This window comes from Tenrec ecaudatus, chromosome 12, assembly GCF_050624435.1.
Source record: "Tenrec ecaudatus isolate mTenEca1 chromosome 12, mTenEca1.hap1, whole genome shotgun sequence".
Taxonomy (NCBI): domain Eukaryota; kingdom Metazoa; phylum Chordata; class Mammalia; order Afrosoricida; family Tenrecidae; genus Tenrec; species Tenrec ecaudatus.
In genome coordinates this window covers 125,069,893-125,081,756 of record NC_134541.1, presented here as the reverse complement: position 1 = coordinate 125,081,756, position 11,864 = coordinate 125,069,893, and the positions used below count along the sequence as shown (strand labels likewise).

General features: G+C 47.4%; 1 non-coding gene across 1 annotated transcript; it reads right to left on the bottom strand.

The window, feature by feature from the left end:
- Window positions 1-434: 434 nt before the first annotated feature.
- LOC142423585 (U7 small nuclear RNA) lies at window positions 435-497 on the bottom strand. Its single transcript, XR_012779207.1, has one exon. It is a non-coding gene; the product is annotated as a U7 small nuclear RNA (small nuclear RNA).
- Between the last annotated feature and the right edge of the window lie 11,367 nt (window positions 498-11,864).

Sequence of the window (11,864 nt, the reverse complement as noted above, 5' to 3'; positions counted from 1 at the left end):
AACATTGAGAAAACATCCCAACCCAGTCCAGTCCAAGGCCATAGTCTGATATTAGTCCATATGTCTGATACCAATTTATAAAGTCCTTTTCAGACTCACGAAACACATGCAATGAAGCCAAATGCAGGATGATCACAAGCCAGTGGGTAGAAAGTCTTTGGGTCCAGTGGCGTTGTACGCATCTCAGCGCTGGCAGGGGTCTCTCTGTGGCTTCTCCAGTTTCTGAGGTCTGGTGCGTCCATGTGGCTTATCTTCTGCAATGTCTCCCAGGGAGTAGCAGAGAGAGAGAGAGAGGTGTCTTCCACCTCCAAGAGGAAGTACCAGATTTCCCAGAATTCTCAGGAGAAGGCCATGCCCACACAGAAGACTCATTGGCTATCTCCAGATTGACAGCGTAGATTCCACCCCTATACTCTTTTTTTTTTTTTTGGGGGGGGGGTGTTTTCCGGGAAAACCAGAAAACCTGCTAGACAAATTCTAAAAGAGCTGTAGCACTCACCCCTACACTCTTCATCCTTACATTGACACCAGATTAGGTGACTGCCACAGAATCCTATTTTGTGTTTGCAATGTGTACCCTGTAGTCCTCTCTCTCAGGTTGCGTTGTTAAAAACTAGGCCCCATTGTTACCGGGAAACTATTCCCCAGCCAACACTGTGAGAGAGGGATCGCTCCTCCTGCTGACTAAAGGTAATTGGGAGATGCAGAGATTGTTCACTTGAGCAAAAAGTTGACTAGGAGTAGAGCCTGCAGATGGAGGGCCTATGCCACACTCAGCCCCATTTCTCCCAGTGAAAGTGTCGCTGGAGTTTTTTAAGCTTTTGGTTGGGAAGGGCATTGTGTTCATTCATTAGGTAGCGAGGTATTCCCAGGAAAATGTTAATTAGGTATAGCTGACCATAATCACTTAAAGACGGAGTCCGTCGTCGCAGGGGCTTCTGGTCCCGATGAAGGAAACTTAGTCTGGGATGTCATGTCAGTTGGCTTGGGTTATTGGCCCAAGTTCCTGAAGGTCATGGTGCTGGTCTCTGTGCGTGCTCGCAGGCTGAATTAACCCAATGGTCTCAAAGCTATTCCAACAGAGAACTCGGCATGTCTCAATGCATATAATGATTATTACAGCGGCCGATTTCCTTAAACCCCATATCTATGCACAACAGAACGAAACACTACCTGACGCTCCATTATCCGGTACCTGAGTCCACTGTTGCAGCCCCCGTGTCTGTCCAGCTCACTGAGGGCCTCCCTCCTTTTCACTGCCCCTCGACTTGACCCAGCACAGCGTTCTTCTCCAGGGACTCTCTCTCGACAACGTGTCCCAAGGATACAAGACAACGCCTCGCCATCCCTGCCTCTAAGGAGCACTTCTTCCAAGGTAGGTGTGTTTGTCCTTCGGGCAGTCCTCCGTGGGGTTTGCTTTAAATGGCAATAGTACATCTATCAATATAAGCACTTTTATTAGAGTGTGCTCTTTACACAGACTATTGGCTTCAGATTCACTAAATGCAGTTAATCAAGGGAAGGAAAACAATGAAACCCAAATTTAATATTCTAAAGATTCATAGAGAAGTCCTCAAAACAGACTCTCATCCACTTTCCTCCGATGGATACCAACTCGCACAAAGATCACCCACTCACTGAGACATTGACTGACTTATTGACTCACTGAGTCGCATGAGTCCACTAGACAGGTCCTGCGCTTGCTCTTACGATGTTCTATGTTATGATGGTTGCCAGCGCCGTAGCATGCTCAAATCAGCTCCCCGCAAAGCAAAGTAAGACAAACTTACAGAGGGAGCTGCCTAACTTTAAGGGGCTCCAGTGACGTTGACCCATCTTCAAACGACTGAAACTGTTCTTCAAAGGTGGCCACTGGCTTTCCAGAGGACTCTTGGCAATATCCTTCCAGTGTCTACTGCCCAGAGGAGAGTTCAGCCCGCCCTTGGGAAGCAGCAGTCCATCTTACTTAGCGACGACACATGTTTACCAAGGGAACTGTTGCTACCCCGCCCCCCTTCACCCAACTTGTACAAACAAACGGCCCAGAGCTCCTAGACGACAGAAATGATCTCTGTGAAGTGATAAACAGACCAGCATTGCCCACCCAGTCTCCGGGTCACAAACACCTAGATACCCAAAGCCAGTCACGCGGACCCAACTGAACAAAAGCAGCAAAGTATTTGCAAATAGGAAGAAGAAAAAAGGAACAAATCTACAACAATTCACAAACCAGAAGATAGACAGTGAGACTTAATAAGACTTTTAAAGGTCTCTTTTAAAGCCTCAAGGTACAGATTCATTAATCCAATAGCCTTTACTTCACGGCTTTCACCTGCTCCTTGGGATGGAAAATATTTTTAGGATTTTATTTATTTATTTAAGGATTTCTAATGCATTACGTATTGTGGCAGAGGAAAAGGGTGTCTGATTAAACAACACAATTCACTGCCATCGAGGCAGGCCCACTCACAGTGAACCTGCCGAACAGGTAGACCTACCTTTGTGACTTTCCCAGACTGTAACTTTTAGGGGTGTCGAAAGCCCCATCTTTCTTCTAAGTGAGTGTGGGGTGAGGGGGTCCTCCCAGGAAGAACAGGTCATCGGAAGCAACTTGCGATTGTGGGAGATGATAAAGACAGATAATGGACACAGGGGCTCCTTGTCCCAATGTCAGGACCAAGAGAGCGAATGCACTTTCCAATGGGTATACGAGGGAGTACCCCAAAACAACAACAACAACAAAAAGGAAAAAGCTCTGCTGGGTGGAGCCTTCTTAATCAGCATCCCACCCCGAGCCCCTCCTAGGTGAGCATCGAGCTACTCACTCTGAGTTACTGCACCCAGTGGCTTTGCCTGGGAAGGTTCTCTCAGTCACAGTGAAGTTTTTCATGAAAGCAGTTTCACTTGAACCTCGTTTTTTTGTGATGGCCCATTTAAGAGAACACCGCAAAGCTGTTTCCTGCTGGGAGGCGCCTTGGGGGGTGGGGGGTGAGGGAATGTCACAGACACTGTTGTGATGTGGAGCACAGCTTACAAGAACAGAGCTGTGGGAAAAACTCAAAAGTAAGAGTGGTTTTCTCATTTCCAAAAAGATGAAGTGTCAATTGATGACACCTCATTCTGGATGTCCGTCAACTTCTCAAATGGATGAAAATGTCGACTTGTGGTGCATTTGGAGTTTGTTCCACCAGGTCAGACTGTTCATCAAGCTTTCTATTTGGAGATTCTGAAAAAAATAGCATAACCATGTGTGACCAAAAAAGGCCTGATTTGTAGCATTCGGGGGACTGGTTTTACCACCACGACAATGCACCTGCTCACACAGCCATCTCAGTGCGCCAGTCTTTGGGAAAAACCAGCATGCCTCTCTTGCCCACACACCTTACTCATCTGACCTTGCTCCATATGACTTCTTTTTATTTCTGTGAATGAAGAAGGACATGAAAGGATAGCGATTTGATGACGTAGAAGAGGTGGAGAAAAAGGGGGGGAGGTGCTGTCAGCCATCCAAACAGATGAGTTTGAAAAATGTTTCCAAGAATGGGATCGCAGATTTGACAAATGTATGAAGTGTAATGGACAGTACTTTGAAGGTGATAGATTGTTTTGTGAAGAAAAAAAATTAAATACATAACTTAAAAAAATTCCATTTTGGGGTGGTACCCCCTTGTATATAATGGGGCTGACAGATATTTCAAAATACATACACGTCTTATAGTGAACATATTATATAGTCAATGGACAATATCATAAGTGGGTAACATAATGAACAAGCAGTAGGGTGACTCGTCATCTTGACTTAGTGCTAGTTGATCTTGGACGCCCCAGAGCCCTCCCCAGGTGTGGCAGTTACATAATCTGTCAACCTGAGGAAGGGGTGGAGTCTGGCTAGCTTGATGACTTCATTTGGAGGCACTAAGGCGATACAAAACTCACGGGAGACGGGACACACTCACTTCCTGCGAGACTTGTTGACAAGCCAGATGGAGCTATATTAGACGCTGCCAGCACCGAGATGGCTCCACAGCCACTGGATCCACAGGACTTCCCACCCACTGGCCTGTGAGCTTCCTGCATTCGGCGTCATTGCATGTGTTGTGTGAGTCTGAAGAGGAAATTATAGACTGGTATCTGACAGATGGGCTAATATTGGACTTATGGACTTGATCTGGACTGGGCTAGGATGTTTCTTAATCTGTAATTGCTCTTTTATATAAAGCTCTTTCTTTTTTGTAATCATTTTATTAGGGGCTCATACAACTCTTATCACAATCCACACATACATCAATTGTGTAAAGCACATTTGTACATTCATTGCCCTCATCATTCTTAAAACATCCACTCTCCACCCAAGCCCCTGGCATCAGTTCTTCATTTTCCCCTCCCTCCCTGCTTCCCTCTCCCTCATGAACCCTTGATAATTTATAAATTATTATTTTGTCATATCTTGCTCTGTCCCACATCTCCCTTCACCCCCTTTTCTGTTGTCTGTCCCCCAGGGAGGAGGTCACATGTAGATCCTTGTAATCGGTTCCCCCTTTCTACCCCACCTTCCCTCCACTCTCCCAGTATCACCACTCACACCACTGGTGCTGAAGGGATCATCTGCCCTGGATTCCCTGTGTTTCCAGTTCCTATATGTCCCAGTGTAGATCCTCTGGTCTAACCAGGTTTGTAAGGTAGAATTGGGATCATGATAGTGGGCGGGAGGAAGCATTTAGGAACTAGAGGATCGTTGATAAAGCTTTTCTTATACACATATGAGTGTCTATGAATTTGTTTCTCTAGTCAACCCGGAATAACACACCCAGGGAGAAATCTGTGATGAGCAAGAGATGTCAGAAGAGAGTTTGCTACATTTTATAATGGGGTCAGGGTATAGAACTGATTGCTCTTATCAGCTTTCAGGCTTAGTGGATAGGCAGACGCAAGAATAATACATCTTTTATGGTAGTTCTTTTATGACCATTCCTTTATGGGGGGTTATTGGAGGGACTGTGTTCAATTGTGAGAATGTGTATTAAGATTTATTTCTTCCAAATGGGTGCATAAGCAAATGTGGTGAAGAAAGCTGATGGTGCCCGGCTATCAAAAGAGATAGTGTCTGGGGTCTTAAAGGCTTGAAGGTGAACAAGCGGCCATCTAGCTCAGAAGCAAAACAGCCCACATGGAAGAAGCACACCAGCCAGTGCGATCAGAGGTGCCAAGGGACCAGGTATAAGGCATCATGCAAAAAAAAAAAAAAAGACATAAGTGTGTGTATGTATGTGTATATGTGTGTATATGTATATATGTATATATATACCATATTAAATGAAGGGGGAAATGCAGAGTGGAGACCCAAGGCCCAAGTCTCGGCCAATGGAGATCCCCTCATAGAGGGGTTTAGGAGAGGAGACGGGTTAATTAGGGTGCGAGGTAGTACCGATGAAGAACACAGCTTTCCCCCAGATCCTGGATGCTTCCTCCCCGCAACTACCATGATCCAAATTCTACCTTGCAGGGCTGGATAGGGCAGAGGCTGTACACTGGTACATATGAGGGCTGAAGGTACAGGGAATCCAGGGTGGATGACACCTTCAGGACCAAGGGTGTAAGGGACAATGCTGGGAGAGTGGAGGGTGAGTGGGTTGGAAAGGGGGAACTGATTACAAGGATCCACATGTGACCTCTTCCCTGGGAGAGGGACAGCAGAGAAGGGGGGGAAGGGAGACTCCGGATAGGGCAAGATAGGACAAAATAACGATGTATAAATTACCAAGGGCACATGAGGGAGGGGGGAAAGGGGAGGGAGGGGGAAAAAAAAAGAGGACCTGATGCAAGGGGCTTAAGTGGAGAGCAAATGCTTTGAGAATGATTGGGGCAGGGAATGTATGGATGTGCTTTATACAATTGATGTATGTATATGTATGGATTGTGATAAGAGTTGTATGAGTCCCTAATAATATGTAAAAAAAGAAAAGAGGAGAAAAAAATGATTAGGGCAAAGACTGTACAGATGTGCTTTATACAATTGATGTATGTATATGGATGAACTGTGATAAGAATTATATGAGCCCCAATAAATTGTTAAAAAAAAAGATTTATTTCTTCAGAGTAAATTCAGGTAATGATAAAAAATGTACATAGTTAACTGTGTTGTGTTGTGTAATATGGGCTCATGTGGTTATGCAAGGTACATAAACATACATTGTACATATAAAGAATTCTCAATGCATTTATGAATAAATAAAAATAAATATATTTTGGAAAAAAGATTTATTTCTATCTCCTAACCATGAGGGTCTTCTCCCACCAGAGTTGGCTTTCCAGACCCGTCATTTTGAACATAGAGGATTTAGCTGCGTCACATTCTCATCCACTCCTTCAGTTTACTACAAGCAAGACTGGTGGTTTCGAACTGCTGACCTTGCAGTTAGCAACCCAGCTCCTAAGCACACTGCAGACAGGGCTCCTGAAATAGCAGAACCAGTTGGGGACGGGTCCTCAGATTTACAGCCCAGGCATGCGCTTCTTAACGTCTACGCAAGTGACGATGGCAGCCCCAGTCTTGTGGGGACACCAGCTAACGCTCCTAAAGGGCCCCACTTCAGCGAAGCAGGCTCAAGGAAGAAGTAAAACTAAGTTGGACCTTGAGGTACATGCAGAGAAGGGGAAGGGGTCCTTACCTGTGGAGGAACATGGTCGAAATCGAGCCTGGCTGCTGCTTCCTCAGTGCGACCAGGTCACGCAATGCCTCTCCCCACATGGCCTGGGATCTGGGGATGGAACAAAATATGCCCCTGTCTGGGTTGCCAGAGAAGCGACCAGGGGCCATGTTCCCCAGCCAAGACCTGTGAGAGAGGGATCCTCCCTCTTGTCAGCTAAGACAAATCCAGGAGGGGCAGAGATTGCCACGCGAGCAAAAAGCTTCTTAGCAGGAAAGCTTGCTAGATGGAGGCAGGGAGGCCCTGCGCAGTGCTCTCCCCTATTTCCTTGAATAAAAGTGCAGCCAGGGAAGGTAAGGGCTTCTGATAGGAAGGGACATTCCGTCTATTCATTAGGGAAGTGGGGTCCCCGGGAAAATCGCTCGTTTCGGCAGGGCCATGTTCATGAGCTGCATGCAATAGTCCCTGCAGGATGCAGCCTCTTGCAGGGGCTCCTGGAGCTGAGGAACAAAACTTATTCTGGGATGTTATGGCCGTGGCATTATTGGTCCATTTATTTCCCTGAAGGTCATAAGTGGCCTGTGAGTATGCTCAGTTGGACGGTCTGGCTGGTTTTCTTCAATCCGCGTGGGGACAAGTCCAGTGGGGATTCTGCATGCCACGATGCATGTCCCAACCCAACCGCCATCACGCAGAGGCCGTTCACCGGGCACCGCTGAGTTGTGTCTTACCTGGTTGAACAGGTGCAAGAGGATGGCCTTGAAACGAGGGGGTCCGTCAGCCTCACTAGCCTGTCTCATCGGAGCTTCACCCCTACATTTTCTTCTAAGACTTGCACCGTTTCAGTGTTCCCTGATCAGTTTCCATTGTTTGTTGTGATGGTGGGATGCGGACTTTCCATTGTAGGTTAGCCTCCTTCTCTGCCATCCAGTCCGTCCCTGACTGACGAGGACCACAGGCGCAGTGGGACACACCTCCTTCCCCATATGAGACTGGTGACCCCGGAGCTTTCCACTGGCTGATTTCATTAGTGGTGTGTGAGTCCGGGTCGACGGGAGAAACAAATCCAGAGAGACTCAGGTGTATGAGAGCTTTATATACAAGAACAATGGAATGTTAAGAAAACACCCCAGCCCAGTCCAGGTTAAGTTCATCAATCCGGTATTCGCCCATATGTATGCTACCAGTCTGTACACTGCTCTTCAGACTCACACAGCACTGTGCTGCCATGTTCCTGCATTCTTCGATGGCGCTGAATGCAGGAAGATCGCAGGCCAGTGGGTGGAACGTCTGGTGGATCCAGTGGTGGTGGAAGCATCTCAGCGCTGGCGTGGGTCTCCACGTGGCTCCTCCAGCTTCAGGGCTCTGACTCCATCAGTGTAGCTCCATCTGGTTTGTCATCAGGAATGTCTCGCCAGGGAGTATGCGTGTCTCTGTGCTCCGGTGAGCAATTGATGTCCATGGCGCCTCCACACGAGGCCACAGGTTGACACCAGATGATGGAGCTACTACGAGTGGGTTGACAGGCTTTCTTGCCTCGTCCCGCCATCTTCGTCTGGAAATTCATCATAGCAGCCCACCAGCCCCCACGGAGAGAAGATGGGTGAGGGTCATTGACTAGGAACGAAACTCAGGTCTTGATTAAGTTGTCCTAAGTCCTGAGTGATTTTTTTTTTAATCAGTGGTAATTTTAATTAAAAAAAAAAGAAGTGTGCCTTTATTCAAATCTGCTTTTCTCTGTTAACATGTATACCCTCTCCTTGCAAAAGCAACAACCTTGGCCTTCGAGAGGTTGTTGTTGTTGTCTAGTGTCATTGAGTCAGTTCCAATCCACAGCGACCTTATGCCCAACAGAAGTAACCACTGCCCGGGCCTGTGCCATGCCCACCGTTGTGCCCGTGCCTGAGCCGTGGTGCAGCCACGCGTCCATCCATCTCCTTGAGGGCCTTCCTCTGCTTGCCTGCCCCTCCCCTTGGTAAAGCGTGACAGCCATCTCCAAGGACTGGACAATCTGTCTCAAATACGTAAGCAGGACTCTTGCCAGCCTCGCAACTCAACGATTTTCTTAAGTTTTGACCTGTCAGTCTTCTCCACTGGCCTCGGCCTCATCTTGCCTGTCAGCCGCTATCGCTGCTGGTGCTCCTTCCACCATGTTCAGCTTCTTGGGCCTCTTTCCTGCAGTTCCAGCAGCCACTTGGTGGAAGCAACCAGAAGCAGGCTGCTGGGGTCGCATCAGTCAAAATGGACACCACGGCTTTACATAGTGGTAGTGGTGTGTATTGCACACAGCAAGCTATGGCAACAGTCCCGTCCAGTGGTGGACAATGGGTACAGGGCAGCACCTGCCTGTGGTAGTGACCAGCCGTCCGCTGTCCTTTCAGAGGGGCAGGGATGATCGAGAGCACCGTCCAGAAAGACTTTCAGAATGATCCGTTCAGATTGGTCCGAAGTAGCCCCTTCTCACCCTGTTTTCTGTCTGTCTGCCTCTGTTGGAAAACTTTCTAAATGAACGAATCTAAACACTATGAATTAGGTACTGATCTTAATTAGTCTATAGCAGCGGTTCTCAACCTTCCTAATGCCGTGACCCTTTCATACAGTTCCTCATGTTGTGGTGACCTCCAACCATAACATTATTTTCGTTGCTACTTCATCACTGTCATTTTGATACTGCAATGAATAGTCATGTAAATATCTAATAGGCAGGATGTATTTTCATTGTTACAAATTGAACATAATGAAGCATAATTAAAGCATAGTGATCAATCACAAAACACTATGTCATTATTTATTGTGAAATATTTATGTGTTTTCCCATGTGTATTGGACAGGGTTCTCTAGAGAGACAAACCAGATTGCTAGTAATTATATATAAATATATTTATAAAGATAGATATATAATTCAAGAAATAAACCATTAAATAATATACAGATAGATAATACAATAAATTAACAGTTAAATTATAAAGCAGTGAGACACTAGCAGTCCTTCAAGTTTTGAGAGCTGCCAGATGTCAGTCCCCTTCTGTAGAGAGAGCTGGGCTATATATACCCAGGCAGTAAACAGCAAGGCAGGTCCCCAACTGTCATCAACTGTCGGTACCCAGCTCCAGAGATGAACATTCCAATCGTGTGGGCTTAAAGGGACCTCAACTTACAGCGACACAGTCCACAGGCTAGGCATCCCACAGGTAGTGTACTCCTTTAAACTGAGGCACACAACAAGCAAGCCATTTATCCCTCTGCCCTTCAGTTAATCCTACTTGTGTTTATCGGCCAGGCTGGCACAATAAACTATAGCACCATGGTTTTAGGCAACCCATGTGAAAGGGTCGTTTGACCCCCAAAGGGGTCACGACTCACAGGTTGAGAACCGCTGGTCTAGAGCATCATGACTGTGTACAAAGTCTAGGAGGATCTAGTTCCAGTCAACAGTAAAAGCTGAAGGATATGTGAAATCAGTAAGCCATGCATGTTTCCCCTGAGGACGCTGCAAAGTTTACTTGTGCAATTGCCTTTGTCATTCTAGTTACAAGACCAGAGAGGGCTTGACTTCCAAGAGAAGAAAGAGCTTTGGGCCTGATCTATTGTCTCGTCAATGAATTTGCCACCTGAGAAGGATGCCGACACAGCTGATTTGCACTGTCGGAGGAGACCAGCCTCTGCCATCCTCGTGGCCAGTAGACACAATTGCTTGTCTGCTCCCCTAAAGGGTCACAGTCCCCAAGACCCACAGACGCAGGTCTACTCTGTCCTGTGGGATCGCCATGAATCAGAGTGAACTGGAAGGTGGTGAGGTTGGTCTTGTCTTGCGGAGCCTCGTGTGCTGAATGCCCTTGTCCATTTCCTCTCTTCCAGGCTGGAAGCAGCGCAAGCACAAATGATTGTCCGGACAACACGCTGAAGGTGAGCCTCGTGCTCACCTGCCTGGATTGGGCTGCTACCAATTTCCATACAGATCCTTTCCCCCAGGCCTCAGCCCACAGGGCAACTGCAATAGTGCCACTCAAGTCACCTCTGTGCCCCTGGTCAGCAGGAAGCAGCTACTGCAAGATGGCATTTGACCTTCAACCCCCAAAAGCAGGATCACTCGATGGGGGGAGTGGCAGGGAGGCCAGCTAGGTCCAGGACAAGGAGGAGAGGGAGCAACGAAGGAACCCCAGCCGAGGGAGGTGGAAGGCAGACAGACACATTTCCTTCATCAATAGTTTTCAGGAACCTAGCCACAGCATCAAGCCAGAGAGAGTAGAGTTTCATGCCATTGGGCTCAAGATGTAGGTGGGTCTGTCTTGTCCCACAGACCCTTGGAGGACTCCGCATGTGCGTGAAGGGTCCAATAGCAAGACTGTTGGCAGTATCCAGCCAGCCTGAATCCTCCGCTATTTTGTCCATCGGATGTGGGTGTCTGCCCAGGGGCGTGGAAGGATCCAACCCGAAAGATGCACAGGGACCCACCTGTATAAGAGAGTTATAGACATCCCAAAGACTTAAATACCCCACACGAAAAGTCTTTCTTCTCTCTCTGACTACTCTTCCTGATCTTACTGCTCTCTTGATTCTGCTATCAGAAGAGTCAGCAGGTCTCTCTCTCTCTCTCTCTCTCTGTCTCTCTCAATTCCTTACTCTGCTTCTACCTGCCAGCTCCTTTTCCCTCACCTCCTGGTTCTCTGGGATAAAGTTGCTCTCTGCACTAAAAGGCAGGCAATGACTGCGGCCAGGGAAGACCCACTAACTCCTTCTTCAGCAAGCTCTGTTGTAGCTCGCTAGTGAGTCTGTATTCAAACCTGTTTCTCTCTTTGTCTGTGCAACTGAGGTGCTTGTAGCTCTATACCTTATAGGCTAGGCGTCTCCTTTTCTTTCACTCGACTCCCATCTCCCTCGACTACCCTAATCCCTTTTATCTCATTCCCTTTGATTTCTGTAACCCCCACGATCCCTAAATAAAACAAATTTCTGAATACTCATGGTTTGTCTTTCGTATCTCATCCCTTGTCTGTAAACCTGGCAGGGAGTGGCAATGAATCTGGAACAAGTAGCCAACGAGAAGTGGACCTGTTGCCTCCAGGACTACCTGGATGTCTGGCACTCCGCTGTGGGCTGCCTCTTGTGGGTAACTGTACTCACTGGCTGATCTACCGGCCCCCTTGGGGTGCCCTTCGGGATGACTTCTGGGCACCCCCTCGATGGATCCCTCTGCTCTAGGCTCACTCTTGAACC